Genomic DNA, 18,933 nt, shown 5'->3' with positions numbered 1-18,933 from the left:
TATTTAATGAAGATGGATTTTCATTTGTGAGAGAATCACAAAATAATTTAATATGGACTAAATTATGTTACAGTGGATTCATGTGCAAATTCCAGCATTGCTGAACGATGCTTGCTGAGACCTCTTGATCATCTAGCAACAGAGACTGAAAATGAGCAAACTACCTCCACTTGAATAAAGTGTTTTGCAATTTTTCTTCTCTGTGAACATTTTTTTTTTTTAATTACTCCAACCCTACATCCTGCTACAATTTTGAAGAAATTTGGAAAGCTCACTGCAAATATTCGTATAATGTTTATGAGTATCAGCTCAAAAACCTGAGTCATAATCATAACAGTGGCACAACCACAACATTTTTCATGTTGTGGCTGGAAGGCACCATAAATCGCTCAGTGTGTCCTCAAGATCTAATGCTAGGCATGACGATCAATAAATGTATTTACCATGGGTGCTGAGTGACTCATGAATTTTACATAGATAGGAAGCCTCTTTCCAAAGTCAATATGTCATTATGAATAATTCTTTACATGCGAAATCCCCTTCACGGAAAGAAAAAAACATGAATGGAGAGAGCAAATTGAGTCGTTACCATGGTGTAGTGTGGGAACATGCTGCGTGATATATTGGCAGATTTCAACACAGACACAGATCCGGTATTTGAGAATCATGTCTGCCGATTATTGGTGGAGTAATGCAGTCTGCAGATGCTGGCTATCTGTGCGACGCAAGGCAAACAAATGTGTCTGACTAGCCAGCACCGGGTACTCTGCAATACTCGGCCTGTACCTTTTCCTATATTTGCATCTGAACATAATTATAACACCCACGCAGTGACATTATTGCTATCCGGCTTTCTATTCTACCCAAACATTGTGAGTCTCGGCATAATAAATAATAAACAAAACTGGAAGAAGAAAAAACGAAGAGACGTGGAAAAGCCAAACCATATTTGCACTGGAAATGATGAATAATTGAATCTGGGAGGCATACTCACAGATGCAGACACAGACGTGCTTTCATGCACACACATTTACACGCACACATGCTATACACACACACACACACACACACACGTAAACACAGGGGGAAACACACCACTGGGTCTCCAGTGCCATCTAGAGTTTGACTGCCCGAATGTGAGTGAAAAATGCTAATATTACATTTATGGTTTTTAGGAGTTTCGTTGTCATGGTGGCTCAAAAAACGAGGGTATGGGAGATTGTACGCTCATGTTCACCCTATTTCCTCCCACTGTTCAAAGACATACGATTGCCATTAAGCAACGATCACTCACACGAATAAATGAATATGAATGACTGTCAGTTGTTTTTGTGTCTGCCACTCAGTAAAGCAGCAGCCCTTCGTGAGTACAAAAAAGGAGGCTAGTAGAAAATTTTAATGATTAATTTATTTTTTTTAATTTTTAATTTTTTTTTTGGCTGCATGTCATTAAAGCTTTTTATGGAGAAATTAAGACTTCTGTGTTTCACCCTGCAGTGTCACAGTGAGTGCTCAAGCTTCTTGCTCAGTCTCAGCTGTACCAGCAAACAGCGGAGCGTTTGCCGAGGGCGACCACGCACCAGACCTCGTGTCTAGCAGCTGTGTGCTTTCACATATGTTCTTCACATTAATGAGAAGATGTGTCACTCTTCCGGCTGGCCGCTCCTGACAAAGCAACAAGCCATGCATGAAGTGTTATCAGCTTGTCGAAACACCAGCAGAGTGATTATCCCTCAGGGTATTGGTGTTGTTACAAGGATTAACTTTTTTTACCTCATTTTTCGAGTATGTTAACTTCCACCAGCATCAACTGGCCTCGGTTATTAGGGTTCCTGTTACTTTCTAGCTCTCTAAACTTGTCTGCCGAAAAACATGTCTAAATTATCTATCATCTATCTTCTTGTTCTTAAAATGTTATCTAATTAAGTTTTCAGATTAAATATTATTGTATTGTATTGAAATATCTAGTATTAGAATAGTGTGTATTCCTATCACTAAACCATATAGTTTATTCTATACTTTGACAAGGTACAGTACAAAAAGTTTAATTGTATTTTAAATGTTAGTAACAGTCCACTAATATAACACATGGAGTGATATGACCATGTAATAGTTTTAAAGAGTATTCCGTTTCTCAGTAATACTCCAATACGTTTAATTTCAAGATTTTAAAAATGCATAAATGCATGTCTTTTGCTTGTCCTTATTCCAAAATTGTAAATAAATTCTCTACCACTGCCTTATGGATTGTTATTTTCTGTGCCTGTTAATACTGTGTTTCCTACATGCACCTCTTGCATGTAAAGAAGCAGACACAAACACAAAAATTCCAGAAGTTTTCACAAGCACCTTCATATCTGACATCCTTTTTTTCCCCCTATGGGCGCTGGCAAAGGAATACACAACATAAGCAGCTGTTGTTCTTTCCACCGCTATAGACGTTAATGTTGTGTTTCCCATTGGCAGCACTTCAGATGCCATTGGCAGAACCTGTGCTCTGAACATGGCACCACTCCAGAGGCTTTCCATCCCTTGCCATTTAGTGCCTCTGCAAGTACACATAGGTCAGGGTGATTTTGTTTTTCCCCCCCTCACGGGAGGCTGAATAGACTGGGGTAAGAATTGAAAAAGGTACAGAAAAGCAATTTTGGTTACTTAAAAAAAATCACTGATGCTGTGCTTTGGATGTCCTCTTCTATCTTTTGATCCCTTTTCTTGCACCATAGAGTTGAAACTGAAAAAGAATAGCCAATACTGAGAGGGAAAGAGGTGGAAGGGAAACTTTTAATTGGCTACACAGAGCACAGCTGTGTTTTGTTGTTGCCCCCAAAATTCCATTTGTCAAAAGTGCAGAGCACTGCAATAGGGAGGCAGGCACCTGAAACTAATACATACTGTAAATACTGGTTCCGAGGTTTATAGAAGTCTGGTCACCTTCAGCAGTCATGCTTCCAATTTCCCGGATAAGATAACTAGCCAATTCAGTCAGGAAGTAGATAATTCAAATTGTAAACTATCATATTTGTCTAATTGACAAGGGGTATGTAGCTACTGAATGATTAAAGGCGGCTGCGTCTGACCCAAAATATCTGCACAAGCAGTGCCTCAGTGCAACATTTACTTTGATATGTTTTATTCAGTTTTCCTGACTCCAGAGAAGGGAGGAGGGGAGGCGATGTTGGGAATCAGACCGTGTTTCCAATCACCGACAGCATTGCCTCATTTCACTAATCATCATTCAAATTGATTTGCTTCCCCCACCTAGTCCCTCGTGTGAGTGTAAACGCTTTGCAGTGACTGCACCCCCCACCCCCTACTGAATTGCAGCTGAATGGTCCCCAAGTTCCCAACAATAGGCTCATGAATACTGAAGTAGTATTTTAGTATTATATTTTTCTCTGGCTGCACAATTCTATTTGCTGTCATAAAAGAAATGAAATCCACTTGAAAACGAGGCCTTTTGGATCATTTGCATGCAAGCTTGCCTAGTAATGAAATGAAATATGACACACCAATTTAATTACTGCTTCAGAATTGTCTCGCCTCACAGTATAAATATTGATTTAGGCTCCTCTCTCTTCAAATCCCATTCCACTATCCCTTTCACTCTTTCTTTTGATTATTCCATCTCTCATATAATATTCCAATCTTCTCTGTTTCTAAACACTCTCTTTTTCTCTGTGACACAGATGCTCAGAACTGCCGTCTCCTACTCAAATTTCCCTCTCAGTCAATCCACCTCTCATCTCCCTTCCCCAGATGCCCACTCCCCAGCTTATCCATTCCTTATTCTGCTAGCATCAAGCGATGCATGTCATGTTGGCGGGGCAAAGACTAGCAAAGGAGCAACAAATATGAGATTCTGCCCTGGGTGATCTTCGGCTCCAGTGTGATGATAGTAGTGCTCTATATGCACGCCCGCACTCACACTGTTAACGGCCCCTGAAATTACACACTATTTCCATAGCAATAGGCTTTATAGAAGGCAAATGGGTCCCTGTGGGGGCCCCAGCCACGCCTGTACAGTGTAGGAGAGTGCAGGGAAAGAGAAGATAGGCAGCATGTACAAAAGCACAGAGGAGGAGTAGGACTGGTAATTTCTCCTCAGGCATCTCCCATGTGGACTTCTATAAACTCTTTGGCACTGCCGCTTCTTCTTGAGTGTGTGATGGGTCAGGCTCATGGCAAACCTCAGGCTCTCAGTGGGAGGGATACCAGCCTAGTGATGTGGTCCTGACTGTGAATTCGTTGGCTGTGTTGTGGCTGCCTGCCCAGCCAACTAGAGTCATAGGAGGAGAAAAGAGTTGAATATGTTCATAAAGTCAAACATAAAAAAGAGGCGTAATAAACACATTGAGCAAAGGTGCCCTTTTAAGGATTTAAATGGAGAAGATCAGAGTGTTGCTCTTGGCTCCTTGGACCTTTTTTCCCCAAAGCTTTTCTAAGTCAAAGGAAGAAAAACACGCAGCATCCTTAAAAGCACAGGCATTTTGTAAACAGCAGATCCTTGCTCACAAGGACTAAGTGTTTTTCATGTTTTCACAGTGCTCTTAACAGCCTGAATGCCTAACAGGGCTGTCCAAACAAGAGATGGAGAACTGGATCATTGTTGGAGGTTTTACTCATGAAAACAGCCTAACAGCTCTTGTTGTTTTATTTATATTAAATAGATTCTATTTTTACAAGTCATACTATAGACATGGCTAGCTGCAAAGCGGAGCCTAAAGACAATTATAAAGATGGCTCTGTCAAATCGTTTCTAAAATTTATTTACACATCTAGAGATGCTATGTGGGCTTTTAGGGCACCTGTCTTTCAGAAAGCCTGCACTTTCAACCCACTCGCTCTTCTCCTCACAGGGTCATGGAACATGAGCCATTTCCCAATGGCTCACTCATTTGAATCATCACAATATAGCCTAAAGAAATGGTGACAGTGCTGCCCAGTCTGATGCACTGTTAACACTGTGTAGCTGGAGCAAAAGGGAAGGCAGAAACATGACCTGCTGGCAGATTAATCCACCAAACAATGGAAGTTAAGGTCAGCACTGCATCCAGGGACACCGGCACGATACCGTGGTAATCGCCTGATCCGTGAAGCGGGCTAAAATAATTGTGAATATATGAAATAAAACAGTGTTAGAGCAAGAGGTGTTAGAGCCGAGAGAAGAATGTGAAGGGAAAGCAGATGTTTTGTTTGTATGATTAAACATTTCAGCCTGCAGGGATCTCACCAGCAATAATTATGCAACAACTGCAGTCTCAGATTTTTTTTGCCTTTATCTCATCATACAAGGTCTCATGTTGAAATGCAGCATTTGATTTTTAATTAGCTTTTGCAGTTCTGTTTGTTTAATTTGTGCATCAAAGGAATTGATGGGTAATTTTAGGCGGATAACAAAAATTAACAGCACTATTCTGATCAATCGCAAAAGTCCTTGGATTCCAGCTCAATAGCACTTAAGTTTCTGAATATTAAAGTGCTTCAAGTACTTGTTAGAAAGGCAAGTGAAACTAGAAACGAAAAACTGTGAAAATAGCCCTAATACGTTAATTTTATTTATTAACAGTGATACTGAGCCGAGTTTTAGAGCAAGAGAAAAGACTTCCAGTCCACAGCAAAACAAACAAACTTATTAGAGACCCAAACTATCCCTTGAAGGTAGCAATAAGTATGTCTTTACTGCTACTATAGCAGAAAACAACCATAATATATCTGCAGAGGACTATGCTTTAAAAACTCTCTTTTACTGCCTGAAACTTTGTTTTAAAATAAAAATAGAAATTCCTATAGTAGCATCGGTATTTGAAGGCATCCCATTCATGAGGTTTACTATACAGAAGGCTAAACTCAGAATATTTTTATTAGTTACTGAAGCATTTTTAATTAAATTTATGTGATCATCTTCGTATGATCATATGGTCGATTTATGAGATTTTTGTTTTAATTACTTGATTATATATTGCTAATGCGAAAACCGTTTTTTCTATTATTTGACTTTTTGAGTCGGCAATCCCTGTAGAGTTTGAGACGGGTTTAGGGTGCGGTGTAGTGAAGAGATTTGTCAGTGATGTTGTAATTCCTTCTTCAGAGGTGGATTTAAGTTATCTACTGCTAGATGCAACATTAAGCAGCTTTGGAGGTCTGATGAATTTGAATCATGTATGGAACAGGGAAATAAGCCAATCAATGCTTAATCAAGATGCAATCAGTATCAGTAACAGTAGCACAGCGAGCACAGATGGAAATAGTTTGTTATACACGCAGTCCTTTTTGCAGAGAGCTCATTAACTGTTCTGTGACAAAATGTTGAATTCATCACCACCTGCAGATCTTTATACCAACTGTTTTTGTAATTTCACTTTTAAAAACAACCACTTGAACAAGTGACGTACAGATCTGCTGGTCAGTCATTAGTCAGGCTATTGCAGCTGTTGCAGTCTATAATGTTAATTGTTATAGAACACAACATCAAACATTCAGATTTCTTCTCCTTGAAACAAATACAATGCAAAATGTTGTTCGCTGGATTCACATCCGCAAAGAAGACTATTACGAAGCAATGGTTCAGTCCTGACATTTGTATGGAATCATTCTGGAGACGATGTCTTATCCGTGTTATTGGTTTTGAGCATACCACAGCAAAATTAAATAAAGCTCGACCCACGACTGTTGAAGCGTGGAAAATCTTCTCGTCCAGTGTTATCTCCTGGAAGAGGCAATAATTGGTTTTAACTTTGTGTTTTTGTGTTTTTTCTTTGCTGTCCCTATGCCTTGTGACTAATGTTTGCTTTGCTACTGCAGTTTACAGTTGTGCTGCATATGTCTGTACCCTCAACCCCCCCCCCCCCCCCCAACCCCTTTTGAATCAATAAAATGTTGATCACAAAAAAAACATTCAGATTTCTGAGAACTCTGAAAGAAATGGAAAATCTGATAAACACTCTAAATAGCTCAAGCGTATAGTTTAAAAACACCTGTAAAGTGTCAATAATAAAGCATTTTTAATTAAAATATTGCAAATATGTGTTTAAAATTATATAAGACCATTTAAGATTTATGTTTTCATCATGTCTTTCTAGCCCGTGTTTCAGTAACACCTATGTTAAAGTTTTGGAAATCCTCAATAACGAGGACGAGCTTCACTGACTCATTGAATGCATCATAATACCAGTGAGTATGTTGACCTAGCATTCTAAGGTCACTCAGTGATCTGAAAGCCTACAGGCGACTCACGTAAAAACATAAAATATTGCAATATATTTAATTGTTACATATGTGTTTTTTATTTGTGATGTATTGCTAAGTGATGATATTATTCAAATATGTTACAAAGTATTTTGTATTATTATTTTTGCCTGTCAGCTGTGGTCATTGTGGTGAAACAGAAAATGCTAGTTTTGTGTGATAAAGTGATTTCCGTTATATGCCAAAAAATAATTGTAGGTATTTGAACTGTTTAATATGACTTGTTGAATATCTCAAACATATCTGTCATGAATGTTATCAAGTCTCTCTAAGCCAGTGAGATCATTTTTATCCCAAGGCAGAAGCTGCAATCAGTTTTTGGCAAAGTGACTTTAATTTATATGTTATTTATCAAGGTAAAGAGATCTGACCAACATGAAAGCAGAAATTCCAACAAATGTAACATTACAGTTCTATAACAAAGTTGTAAGTGGCGAAAATAAACTGGATTGAACATAATGTAGATACAATAATGAAGAGTCAATAAGCTCTTCGTAAATCCTGTTGATTATAGTGTATTTAGCATCATAAGTAAAGATAATACAAATAGAAGACACATGGAAACGTCACTGTTTTGGGATACAGGGGGTTAAGTGAATATGTGTAATCGTGTGATAAAAATGATGCTCCCAGCCAGCCTTGAAACATTCCTAATTCGTATGCTTTCCATACATATGAAAGTCCACAGGGATGAAATTATTAAAGATGTGCTTGATCACTGAAATTTTTATGGAGAGCAGGTGAGAGCTTGCATCATTTTGTTCACTATCCCAGAAGAGCTGAAAGAGCAGCGAGCAAACACTTTGAGTTCATAAACTGGAACAAATTTAATTCTCTTGCATTCTCACAATCAGACATTGGGCCCCTTAACCTTGATTAATATTTAATGTTCCTGTTCACATATACTGGTGCAGTACAAGTTGTTCTCACACAGCCACAAATTAAGGAAAATAAACAAATCTGTCATGGGTAAAAAAAACAAAAAAAACAGACTGCTAAGAGAGATGACTTCATTTATCATTTCCTATTATGACTTTGTTGCAAAACTTTGAAACTTTTGGGCACAATAAATTACTTACTATGGCATTTGTAGTAACTTCGTAGGGTGTGGTACGTGGAATATCGAACAATTGTCCATCAAAGAGCAAGACAGATCAAAGGACAGGACAAAATTTGGATATTTGCTTTTTCATTAAGTCTAGTTATTAAAAATGAAACAAATTTAGATATGCACTCAGTGTATAAGTAAACAGAAAATAAAGCAAGCAACCAATCACACTGAGAGAGGGAGAAAGAGAGACTATATGTAGGTGAGCTGTCACACCAATCCAGGGTTCAGCATCAATCCCAAAGCTAAGCAACCTAACAGGAAATGGGTCTTGAGGCCTAGGGGCACATCACATATCTTACAGAGACCGAATAGTCATTCCATTTGCGCAGCATCCTGATAGGCAGCATGTGTGAGTAGAACGTAAAACCTGGTTCTGAAACCTGCCAACAGTTGATTAAATTCTTCAGTTTAAATTTGTTGCTTATTTCTGGGATGAGTAACATGAAAGAGAAGTTTTTTTTTTCCAGAGCTTCACCTAATTTGCATCCTACTTACATGCTGCTAAGCTGGCAGCTAGTTTCCCTGAAGTCATCTCAGGTGGTCAAATTTTGCAGGTCTAGCGGGTTTTCGCACCTGCACACACCAGTCCTCTATCTCCATGCCTTAAAATCCACGTGGGCAGCGGGCAGAAAATACACTTTGGCTTGCAAGTCAGAAAGCTTGTCTGGGACATAATGAAGCGAGCGACATCCTTAAGCCTCCCGGTTACTAGTGCAGAGCATTTCTCTCTATCTGAGCAGTATGTTGTCCCATGCAGGCTAACGTCAACTCAGCTGTTACATCTGCCCAGGCTCTCCAAATCTCCTTAATTCCTTCAGCAGGCAGCTGGAATCAGCCAAGGGGGCATGCCAAAGATGGAGTAGTAGTTAGCAGCTGTGCAGCCATTCAGAGCTCTTTATGTATTTTGAAAAAGTCACCAGTCGTGAAATAGAACCTCTTTTTTTGTCATTTCTTTTTTATAAAGTGTTCCCTTTCCAGAACAGTATATAAGGTCACTATCTGTGATTTTAATGGTTACTGCGCATCTACACTTGAATGTGAGGATGATATGCTTGCTAGACCTCTTGCAATCGCTCTGCCAGGGGACTAACCAGTGTAAGAACGTACATCAGTAAGAAGAACATTTAAGAGATTTCAGGGAGAGCTGTGAAGATAAGCATAATGGCTGTAAATTATACTAATCCAATTACAGCTATTCCATTACATTAAATTACAGAATTAACTTTAATAAGGTATTACCAAGGGAGGGGTCACAGTGCGGTTGTCTTTCCATGGCTACAGCCGGAAACCTACACTTGAATGAAATATAGAGTGAAATACATCACCCACACACACTACATAGTTTCAAGACTTCAAAATATTTCCCCCCATCAACTGGCAAGTATTTGTCAGGCCTAGAAAACACACGGAGTCACACTAGTCAACCCCGCAGCAGGAGTTCGTGTAAATGATGGATAGGTAGAAGATTATATTTGTCTAAACAGTCAAGCAGAAAATGAACAGGTGAGAGAAAAGAAATAAGCACACATTTTATTGAGATGTTACGGAGGAAAGATGACTGCAAGAAGCGAGAGATGAAGAAAGATCCATGGAGAAATTGATAAGCCAGATGAGACCACCAGCTGGCAAAGAAACAATTTCCCACGACCTACACTGTCAAAAATGCAGCTACGAACTCACTTTGGAAACAGTAGCTGTCTCTATCTGACAAACAAGTCAGATATAGCCGGCTACTGTACTTGTTAAATCGAGACTGGCTTTATTTCCTGCAGTCTTTGCCACATGACTTCCATTCATCTATATGTATCTGTCCAGTTACCAAACAACTTTGGCTCATTGTTCTTTGAGAGCTGTTAGATTGTTCTAAAACACTGGCTTTATCGCATTAGTCATTTTGACAAGTGGTCCATGGAGGGTTTACTTTTTTATGTATTTTATGTTTGATTTTCTTATGAATAATTCCAATTTGACACTAAAAACATTTTTTTTTAATTCAGGATACCAATTAAATTCAGTAAAGATGGCAATTTTTCATCTTGACATGTAGATGAATTAAAATAATAACACACGTGATGCTAAGTGTTTCCCACTAATAGATTCAACAGTGTGGAAGATAACAGTCATTAATTTCCATTTAGCCTGTTAAAGAAAGGTTGTGTGGAAATCTGAAAAATAAATAAATAAATAATGCCTGGGAAACCTGGGATTGCATTCTGAGCTGTCAAATGAAAAAGAATAAGATATCCTTAGAGCGTTGTTTACCTCTCAGGCAAACCCCTCGAGAGCCATTGAAGTGAACATCAAGTTTGTCCAAATGACAAATCAAGAGATGGTGGCAATATGTGCAACGACACCTGCTGAATGAGCGCTTTCTCTTTCAGGTTCGACAAAGTATTGTGTCTTCCCTTCCTAGAGGAATCTTTTCGGTGCATGCTCAAATGAACTTTGTTAGCTTGAGATGTGTCAACACTTTTGCTTAAGCAGCATGACTAAAGCTGATCTGGGGACACAGTCAGCCAGTGCTGGAAAGCAATCCGCAGCACTGCTCTATAACTAGCCTGAAATCAGCTGAAACTGTCTAACAACACAGCGGTTCCAACAAACATCCACACTGACAACCCACCTTAGATGTGTCTGCACTCAGGCAGTGTTTCATATACAGTAAATCATGATAAGTGTAGTTTAGTATATGACATTTATCTGTATTGTCTTCTTTTTTTTTTTACACAAGCCTAATCACTGTAAAGTTTGAGGGCCACAGAATTACAGGATACAAGCATCATCAATCTGTCACTGTCTGTGAACTCCTGCTCTCCTGGCAGAGATTCAGGCAGTGAATTAATCAAAGGAACCGTTATTGCCAAATTACTGACATGGGTTCAAAGATAAATGTCTCCTGGCTGACGCCAACTGACAGCCCTGAGAGTGATTAATTTCACTCCACTCGGATGATTGGCAAGAGACTCAAACTGAGGAGCGTGCATCATCGTTGTGCCACACATCATCACGTGTTGCGCTTTTTTTCCCCAGAGTCTGGATTACAACAGCAGTGACTTTACAGCTTACGGCACCAGTAAAGTGGACAACATATTCTTCCGTTTTTAACCGAAGGGGCACTGAAGCCCAAGGGTCAATGACACAATACTTTCTCAAAGGTCTTTGAGCTGGCAACAGGATTGATTTATGTGGACACTGTCCTGTCAAATGCAATGAAGAAAGCAAGTCAGTGAAAAGCCCAAGGTTTTCTTCCAGTGACCAGAGCTTCATATAGCACACAATTCAATAACTGCTGCTGGCACTAATGCAGCTATGTTTTCCTACCGTGGACAGGAAGGTCTGCATCTCTGCCCGAGAAATAAATCTACTTGGATATTAGCATATTATTGTAAACATTCTGCTAAACGTCGTGATGTATTCACACTCAAAACAAAATGACAGTTTAAAGAAATCCTGCGATAACCCTAACAGGCTGTTCATAAATAATCAACTGCGGCAAATTGGTAAGTAGAGCAAAACATCACCTTTTGATCTTGCCTGTTAGCAGAAATACCCCTATCAGTCTTGATATCACTCCCATGGAGAGTAACGAGATCGATCAAATCCATTATCTGGCTTTTGTGTTTATCACGCTTTAAAGTTGCAGCAGGGGCTTGCGTTGTCATAGAAACAGCTGCAGTAGAAAAAGGTTAGCTCGTTGTTGAACTTGGTAGGATGCATGGAGCGAAAAGAGTCATCATTATGGGAGATATCAGCAGCAAAAGCGAAGAGGCGACTGTTGCTTCTTTTGTTTGTTTAGAAAGCAAAGCCTTACAAATTATTATTTGCCGGTGACTGCAAATGTTCTTCCGCTATATGAAAAAGCAGGAGAATGTGTTGAGACGGAGGGGCAATATTGAGTCAAGGCAATAATACTGCCACAGGTGCAGGGATCTGGCTGAATTCCTGCATAGTAATAAAAGTCAGTGACAGAATTTTGTTTTCAAAGCACAGAATTGGTTTGTACCTGCACTACAATGCAATCATCTTGTCTTCCTTCCCCTCGAAAATGAATCTTGGCTGGCCCACACGCAGTAAAGCTGAGCCTCAGTGTGATGTCTTTTAACTTGAAGATTGCACATTAGCATTCACACTGTCTGGGGAAGCTTACCGAGCCTCAACAATGCAGCTTACAATCTATAAAAGGTTGGGCTATTTACAATAAATGCTTTCACTTCAGTTCAATTTTACGAAGAAGTGACAACGAGGACTCTATGATGTGTAGAGCCATTTTCTTAAACAGAAACCATAACACTGCTCAGTTTTCTTATCCATGTAAAAACAGCGTATATTGTTATAGTATATAGTTGTAACAGTGGCCTAATGTGGTGTGAAGAATGTGATGAAAGTCGGCGGTATGATAATTTTAAAATGGAGCTTTCGAACTCCAACTGTTTGATGTTGTGAATAGAGTGTGTTTGAAAAGAAATCATTTTAAAGTGGAAACTTCAACATGTTGTTTTAGAAGGAAGTAACAAACAACCATTATGATCATTTAACTGTGGTCATAGTTCACCATTTCAACTTAACATGGTTATATAGTTAAGTAATAAATACTAAATACTATAGGCGGCAAGTAGTCCTCATGCAGCAGTCGCCCCCAGCTGATGTCAGAGTAGGAGATATTCACCCCTATGCTACAAACTACAAATTAATCCCGCATGAGCAAAGCCACTGGCTGGCTGCTATGTCCATTTTGATTGATAATGGTTAAAAATGTTCTTCTTTTACTGTTACTTTTTGTGGATGACAAGGTTTAAAATTACTTAAAAAGACACACACAAAAAAAAGTTACTCCGCCAGAGTGCCTATTTTGGGTCACTTTTGCCGGTCCCAAGTCCGGATAAAGGAGGAGGGTTGGAATTACTGAAAACAATAATAAGAAAAGAGAAAGAAAATTTTAATTTGTAGTTCTAAAAATATTATATATATTCTAAATGCTTTTAGGGTGTTTTTTAAATCACTTTGTCTCTTCCACGATATTATGTCTCTCTACTACAGCTACAGCTACTGATACAATTACATATGCAGGACCAATTATGCAAATTAGACGTCATTTAGCGACTTCTAGCGACTTTTAGGACAGCCAATAGTGATTTTCCTTACTGAGGAGTTGGCAACACTGAAAAAAGTTAGCATTCATTCTCCAGCTTCACTGTTTATGTTATGCTAACATAGCTATGTCGCTAGCGATCACATAGCACATCATTATATACCAAGGTAGTCCAACTTCAGTAACTCTACAGACTCATGCTGTTTAGTTTCCTGTCTTCATTTATGTTGGAAGTGATAGCAGAGCTGTACATTTAAATTTTTTGACAAATCTCTCTTTCAGAACATGGTATATCATGTTTAGGTAGAAACTAGCGAGCTAACTTTCTGCTAACTTCTAACTTCATTAAATTTACTACATTCTGTTTTCATGGATGCCTGGATGTTAAACTTCATTGTTACACCTGTTAAAGCAGCAACATTGATCATTTTATTAAAGATGAAAGAATTAGACAGTTTTTAACTCTCAGTGATGCTGCAGTGTTCGTTTGACTTTGGGACCTGAAGCGGACGGAGTTTTGGACCCGGATTCCTCTGCGAGGCTCCTGACTATGGTAGCCGTAATGCTCCAACAATCCATCAAGCGGTGCGGCTTCGTAGCTTACCAAAGTTGCACTAGAACATTTTTTGACAGATTTTTGAGTGCCGTGTACCACATAAAATCAGTTCAAAGAGTGCATTTCTTAGTTTTCACAGCTCGGTAAAGATTTTAAGCCACTTGAGTTGTCAGGAGGGAATCCAGAGCTCGGTTAGGTAACGAAACACAATACTGCCTATGGTATTCAGTTGAGATGAGAAACTAACAGGCTAGATCTGAACCGAGGACAATGTGATTGCTGTAAGATAGGCAGCAGGAAGTGTCTGCAGTGTACGACAGGAGATAAGGTGAGGAGAGCGATCTCACCAGAGGCAAGTGTTTTGCTCTGCACTCAGCTGAAAGTGAATGGCTGATCTGTGCATCCACATGCATACACCTTGTTTAAAACCCCTGTTTCTTTTCCTTCAAAGGCTTTCCCAACTCAAGAGCCACAAAGGAGCCTTCTGAAGGAATATCTCCTGGTGTTTCAATGGGACAGCCGTGCGCCTAAAAATTTCTCTTAACTTGCAGATCCACATGCAGCCTCCTGCTTCACAGATGTTTAATTAAAAGCGGGTCTCACTTTTTCCACTGAGATTTCTCATCTGAGTGGGAGAAATGTTGTAAACATAGCAGATATTTGATATTTGTTTTTATTGGCTTATTTGACTTTGTAGATGCATTGTGTCTTCTTCTTCTGTTTTTGCATACCCACACGTTTAGGGGTAAGAAAATGCAGCTGTAACATATGGGATATGACGAATGTGCAGTTTGAAACAAGCTTCCTGTATAAGCACTTTACTAGAAAGATCACACCTTTCCATTTCAGCTAGGTTATGGTGACCCAATTACTAGCAAAGTTTTCTACAGACCATGTTGACTGGTTCACAAATTGTGTAGCTAATTAACAAGACAAACCTAATATGCACCAGCGGGAGACTAGGCTAATCTAAGTTGTGTGAATCGTTTAAAAAAGAAATTGCAATGAGACGAAGCACGTGTATTTGACAGGTGCAATGCACCCCATCAAACCAAAAATCATTTGAAGGAATACGTGTGACAAGAGGTCCTTCACAGGGCAGTTGATAAGGGGATTACTTGACTGCTGCTTTTTGGCAAGCTGATACCCCATTCTTAGAAGTCAGAGGGATTTGAAGATACACATACAACTATGTGTGCACAAACACACAAAAACACTGTGTCTAAATGCTCGAGCTTTTCCCTCATATTGCTGAGGAGAGCACAGATCCCACCAGAAATCTCCCGGCAGGGCCTATATCAAAAGCTTAGTCTGCTGCAGCAAGGATCACACCTCTGGGAATTCTCCCCACAAACACGTAGCTGAGAACAAAGGCAGTTATTGTCAAAGTGTGTTCTGATTTAACTTATAATTACATTCAATGAGGAAAAGCAAGGGAATCTAGGCTGTGTGAGATATCACATCCAAAGTTTCAATGAACCGATTTGCCATAAAAGCTGAAGATAAAATGGAACAATGAGCAGAAAACTGAGACAATCAATGAGGAAGGTGATGCAAGCTTTCCACATATTTAAAAAGCAGAGGGAAAAAATATTATTACAGTATTTGTATCGTGCTACGAACTTCTGTTGCTCATGTTTAATATAAAATGCTGGTGCAAGTTCAGATAAAACAGAACATTACTGCTGTGCTTCATAGTTCGTGGGTACTTTGTGTAAAATACTGACTTCAGGAATTTCATTTCTTGAGCTGTTGTGTTTCAACTTTTTACATTGCTTCAGAAAAATTCTACAGCGCTTTGTCCATTCATGCATCCTTGTAACTACTTATTCAGTTCAGGGTCGCAGACGGGCTCTGATGTGCAAAATGCACCGATAACAACAAAAAAAAGATAGTTTTAGACAGAAAATAACAAAACCAAAAACACAACAATTATACAGAAAACTTCAATGCAATCAGTGGAACCTAAGTCGGTGGTGACAGGCACAAATCTTTTCTCAGTCTTTGCATGAATTTTAAACAGAGTTTGAAAGGATGGAAGATGAGATTGGAATCATAAAGTACCTATTTAACAAAGGACATTTGAAATTAGAATTTCATACACCACAGAGTGTGAAAAATTATTATCAGTGTTTAACCCACCAACAGGGTCTCTGCAATTGGTATTACAAGTCCCTCACTGGACCCAAGCTTGAATACAGAAACTAGCCATTTTATACTATATACAATAAAAAAAACTCTCATGTAATTAACAGTGTGTTTAAAAAATAGACCATCTTAGCCTCACAATTAGCATTATACCTGACTGATGTATACACATCAGTACAATAAGTGCAACATATAAATGTCCACCTTCCTTTGTTAGTTTAAAGCCAGGAGAGTTAACAGTTTAGCTGATATACTCTATGACAGAGTATTAGTATTGTTTTTATTTTAGCTATGTGTGGTCTCTTGATGGAGACAAACATTGGCGAACATACAGAGCATTGGATAACACTGGCAGGCAGAACTCTGGTATCATCAGTGCTGATTCACTGCAGTGTGCTTTTGGCGTTTGCAAGGACATTTTCATGATATATGTTGAAAGGTGATTTACATTGTATGAATGCCCTTATGATTCTGATCTCATTGATCTCCTCCTCCATCCCATTTAGCAGTACATAGGGAAAGTACTTACTGTGTACTACAGAAAAAAGAAATTATATCTACTTGTCACTAATGACGGCTTCCATCCACTCAAAATAAATAACATTCTTTGTACATTTAAATGAGTATTCTGAAAGGTTAATGTGTGTGTGCAAGTAAGCAATATGAAAGTTATAACATAATGATTATATAATTAATTTACACTTGACACCTACTTTATTGCATACACCTTGCTTGTTTGGGTTAGACCCATTTTTGGCACAGGCTCAATACGTTTCTGGAAATATTTCCGCATAGATTTGGATCCATATTGACATGATAGCATCGATGATGTGAATCTCCCTTTTCACCACATCCCAAAGATGTTAGATTGAGATCTGCTGCTTGTGGGGGCCATTTGAGTACAGACAACTTAATGTCCTATTCACCAGCTTGAAACCAGTTTGAGATGATTTTGAGCTTTGTGACGTGGCGTGTTACCCTGCTGAAAGCAGCCATTACAAGACGGATACCCCGTGGTCACAAATGGATAGACATGGGCAGCAACAATATAGTTGACTATGGCTTTTAAATGATGCTCAATTGCTACTAAGTGGCCCAAAATGTTCAAAGTAGCCATTCTCTCACACTATTACACCACTAGTAGTAGCCTGAACTACTGATACTAGGCAGGATGGATCCATGTTTTTATGTTGTTTATGCCAAATTCTGACCCTTCCACCAAATGTCGCAGTGGACTAATCAGATTAGGCAACATTTTTCCAATCTGCACTTGTCCAGCTTTGGTGAGCTCATGCAAACTGTATCCTCAGTTTCCTGTTCTTAACTGACATAAACCATCTGCTCGAAGGTTCAATAGGCGAAGCATTCAGAGACATCTGTATATCTTCTTACATCGCTGATTAGATATTTGCATGAACAAGCAGTTGTGCAGATGCACCTAATGAAGTGGCCAGTAAGTGTAGACAGTCCCGATCCAAATATTCAAAGAGAACATTTTATAGAGCAGCATGTTTTAAGCAAGCTATAGCTTAGAGACTCTCTTTTATGACACAAAGACTCCAGTTATTAAAAGAATGAGGCAAACAACAGAAAACACACTAAATTGAGAGTGGGAAGAAAGCCTAATGGTGGTAGATTATAATGGTATTACTACTTTGTGAGACACAAGTAGGATACACGCAGCAGGCTTGAGGTGTCTGTGGGATGATGGGACTGACACTCAGCAGATGAGTCACACAGAAGCTAAGCAGAGGGGTGAGGATCATAAAGACTTCTGCTCAGCTGTGAGCAGAAAAGAGCATTGCTCCAGTGAGTCATCCTCTACTGGTTTTGACCTTTGTCACTCAGACCTTTATCTGCTGACTGTTTACATCCATAGCTGAAGGTCTATATGGAATCATTGGGTGTTTATACTCCCTTGTTGCAAGCCAAAGATTATGTAATGAGGGATTTTTCCAGTAGGTTTCAGTCAAAAGTGCTGCAGTGGCTCACTACCTTTGCAGTTTAATGGGATTATGACAACATTGTGATATATTAATCGTGTTGTGATATTTATGCTAAGCTAATATGGAGATGAATTACGCTCTGACTACAACCAGTATTAGTCACAATTTTAGAGGCTTTTGATATTCTAAAATCAAGTGAAACACTTGCCTGGAATACAAAATAAGCATCGCCTATCATACAACTTTAGATCAGCAAAAGTATTACTTTTTATTACGCATCTCATTATTACTGCAACAGAATTTAAAGAATATTTTGAAATTTTGGGATGTACACATCTGCTTTCTTGCTAAGAGTTTGACAAGAAGATTTATATCACTCTTATGCAGACTTTACTCGTTACTTGTAAGGGATTACTATTGCAAAAACGGTAATTAGATTACCGTTACTTTCCCGTAGGAACGCTGCGTTACTGCGTTACTAAAACCGTGATTTTTTTTGCGAGAATGTCTCATGACAGTGACGTGCCACGTGTGTGAAAACAGCTGTGTGCAGATCAACAATGGATCACATATCGAGTGCGGGAGAGAGTATGAGCGTGCAGCGTTTAAAGCGTGGAAGTACTGATCTTACTTTGAGTTTGATTCCATAAAAAGTGACAAAAAAATTAGTGTCCGTTGTGCTTAGGAAGAAAACTTCTTTTTACAGGGAAAAAAACCCTTAAACTTCCGAGCAAACACCGAGTGCGCTATGACGTAATGGGAAATTCACAGAGAAACTCGTGGATTCTTCCACTGACCGCTGTGGCACACCTACACCAGGGTAAACCTCCGCCCA

Source organism: Neolamprologus brichardi, chromosome 12 (assembly GCF_056152115.1).
Source record: "Neolamprologus brichardi isolate AB-2024 chromosome 12, ASM5615211v1, whole genome shotgun sequence".
NCBI lineage: Eukaryota > Metazoa > Chordata > Actinopteri > Cichliformes > Cichlidae > Neolamprologus > Neolamprologus brichardi.
Note: the sequence above shows the minus strand (reverse complement) of the source record.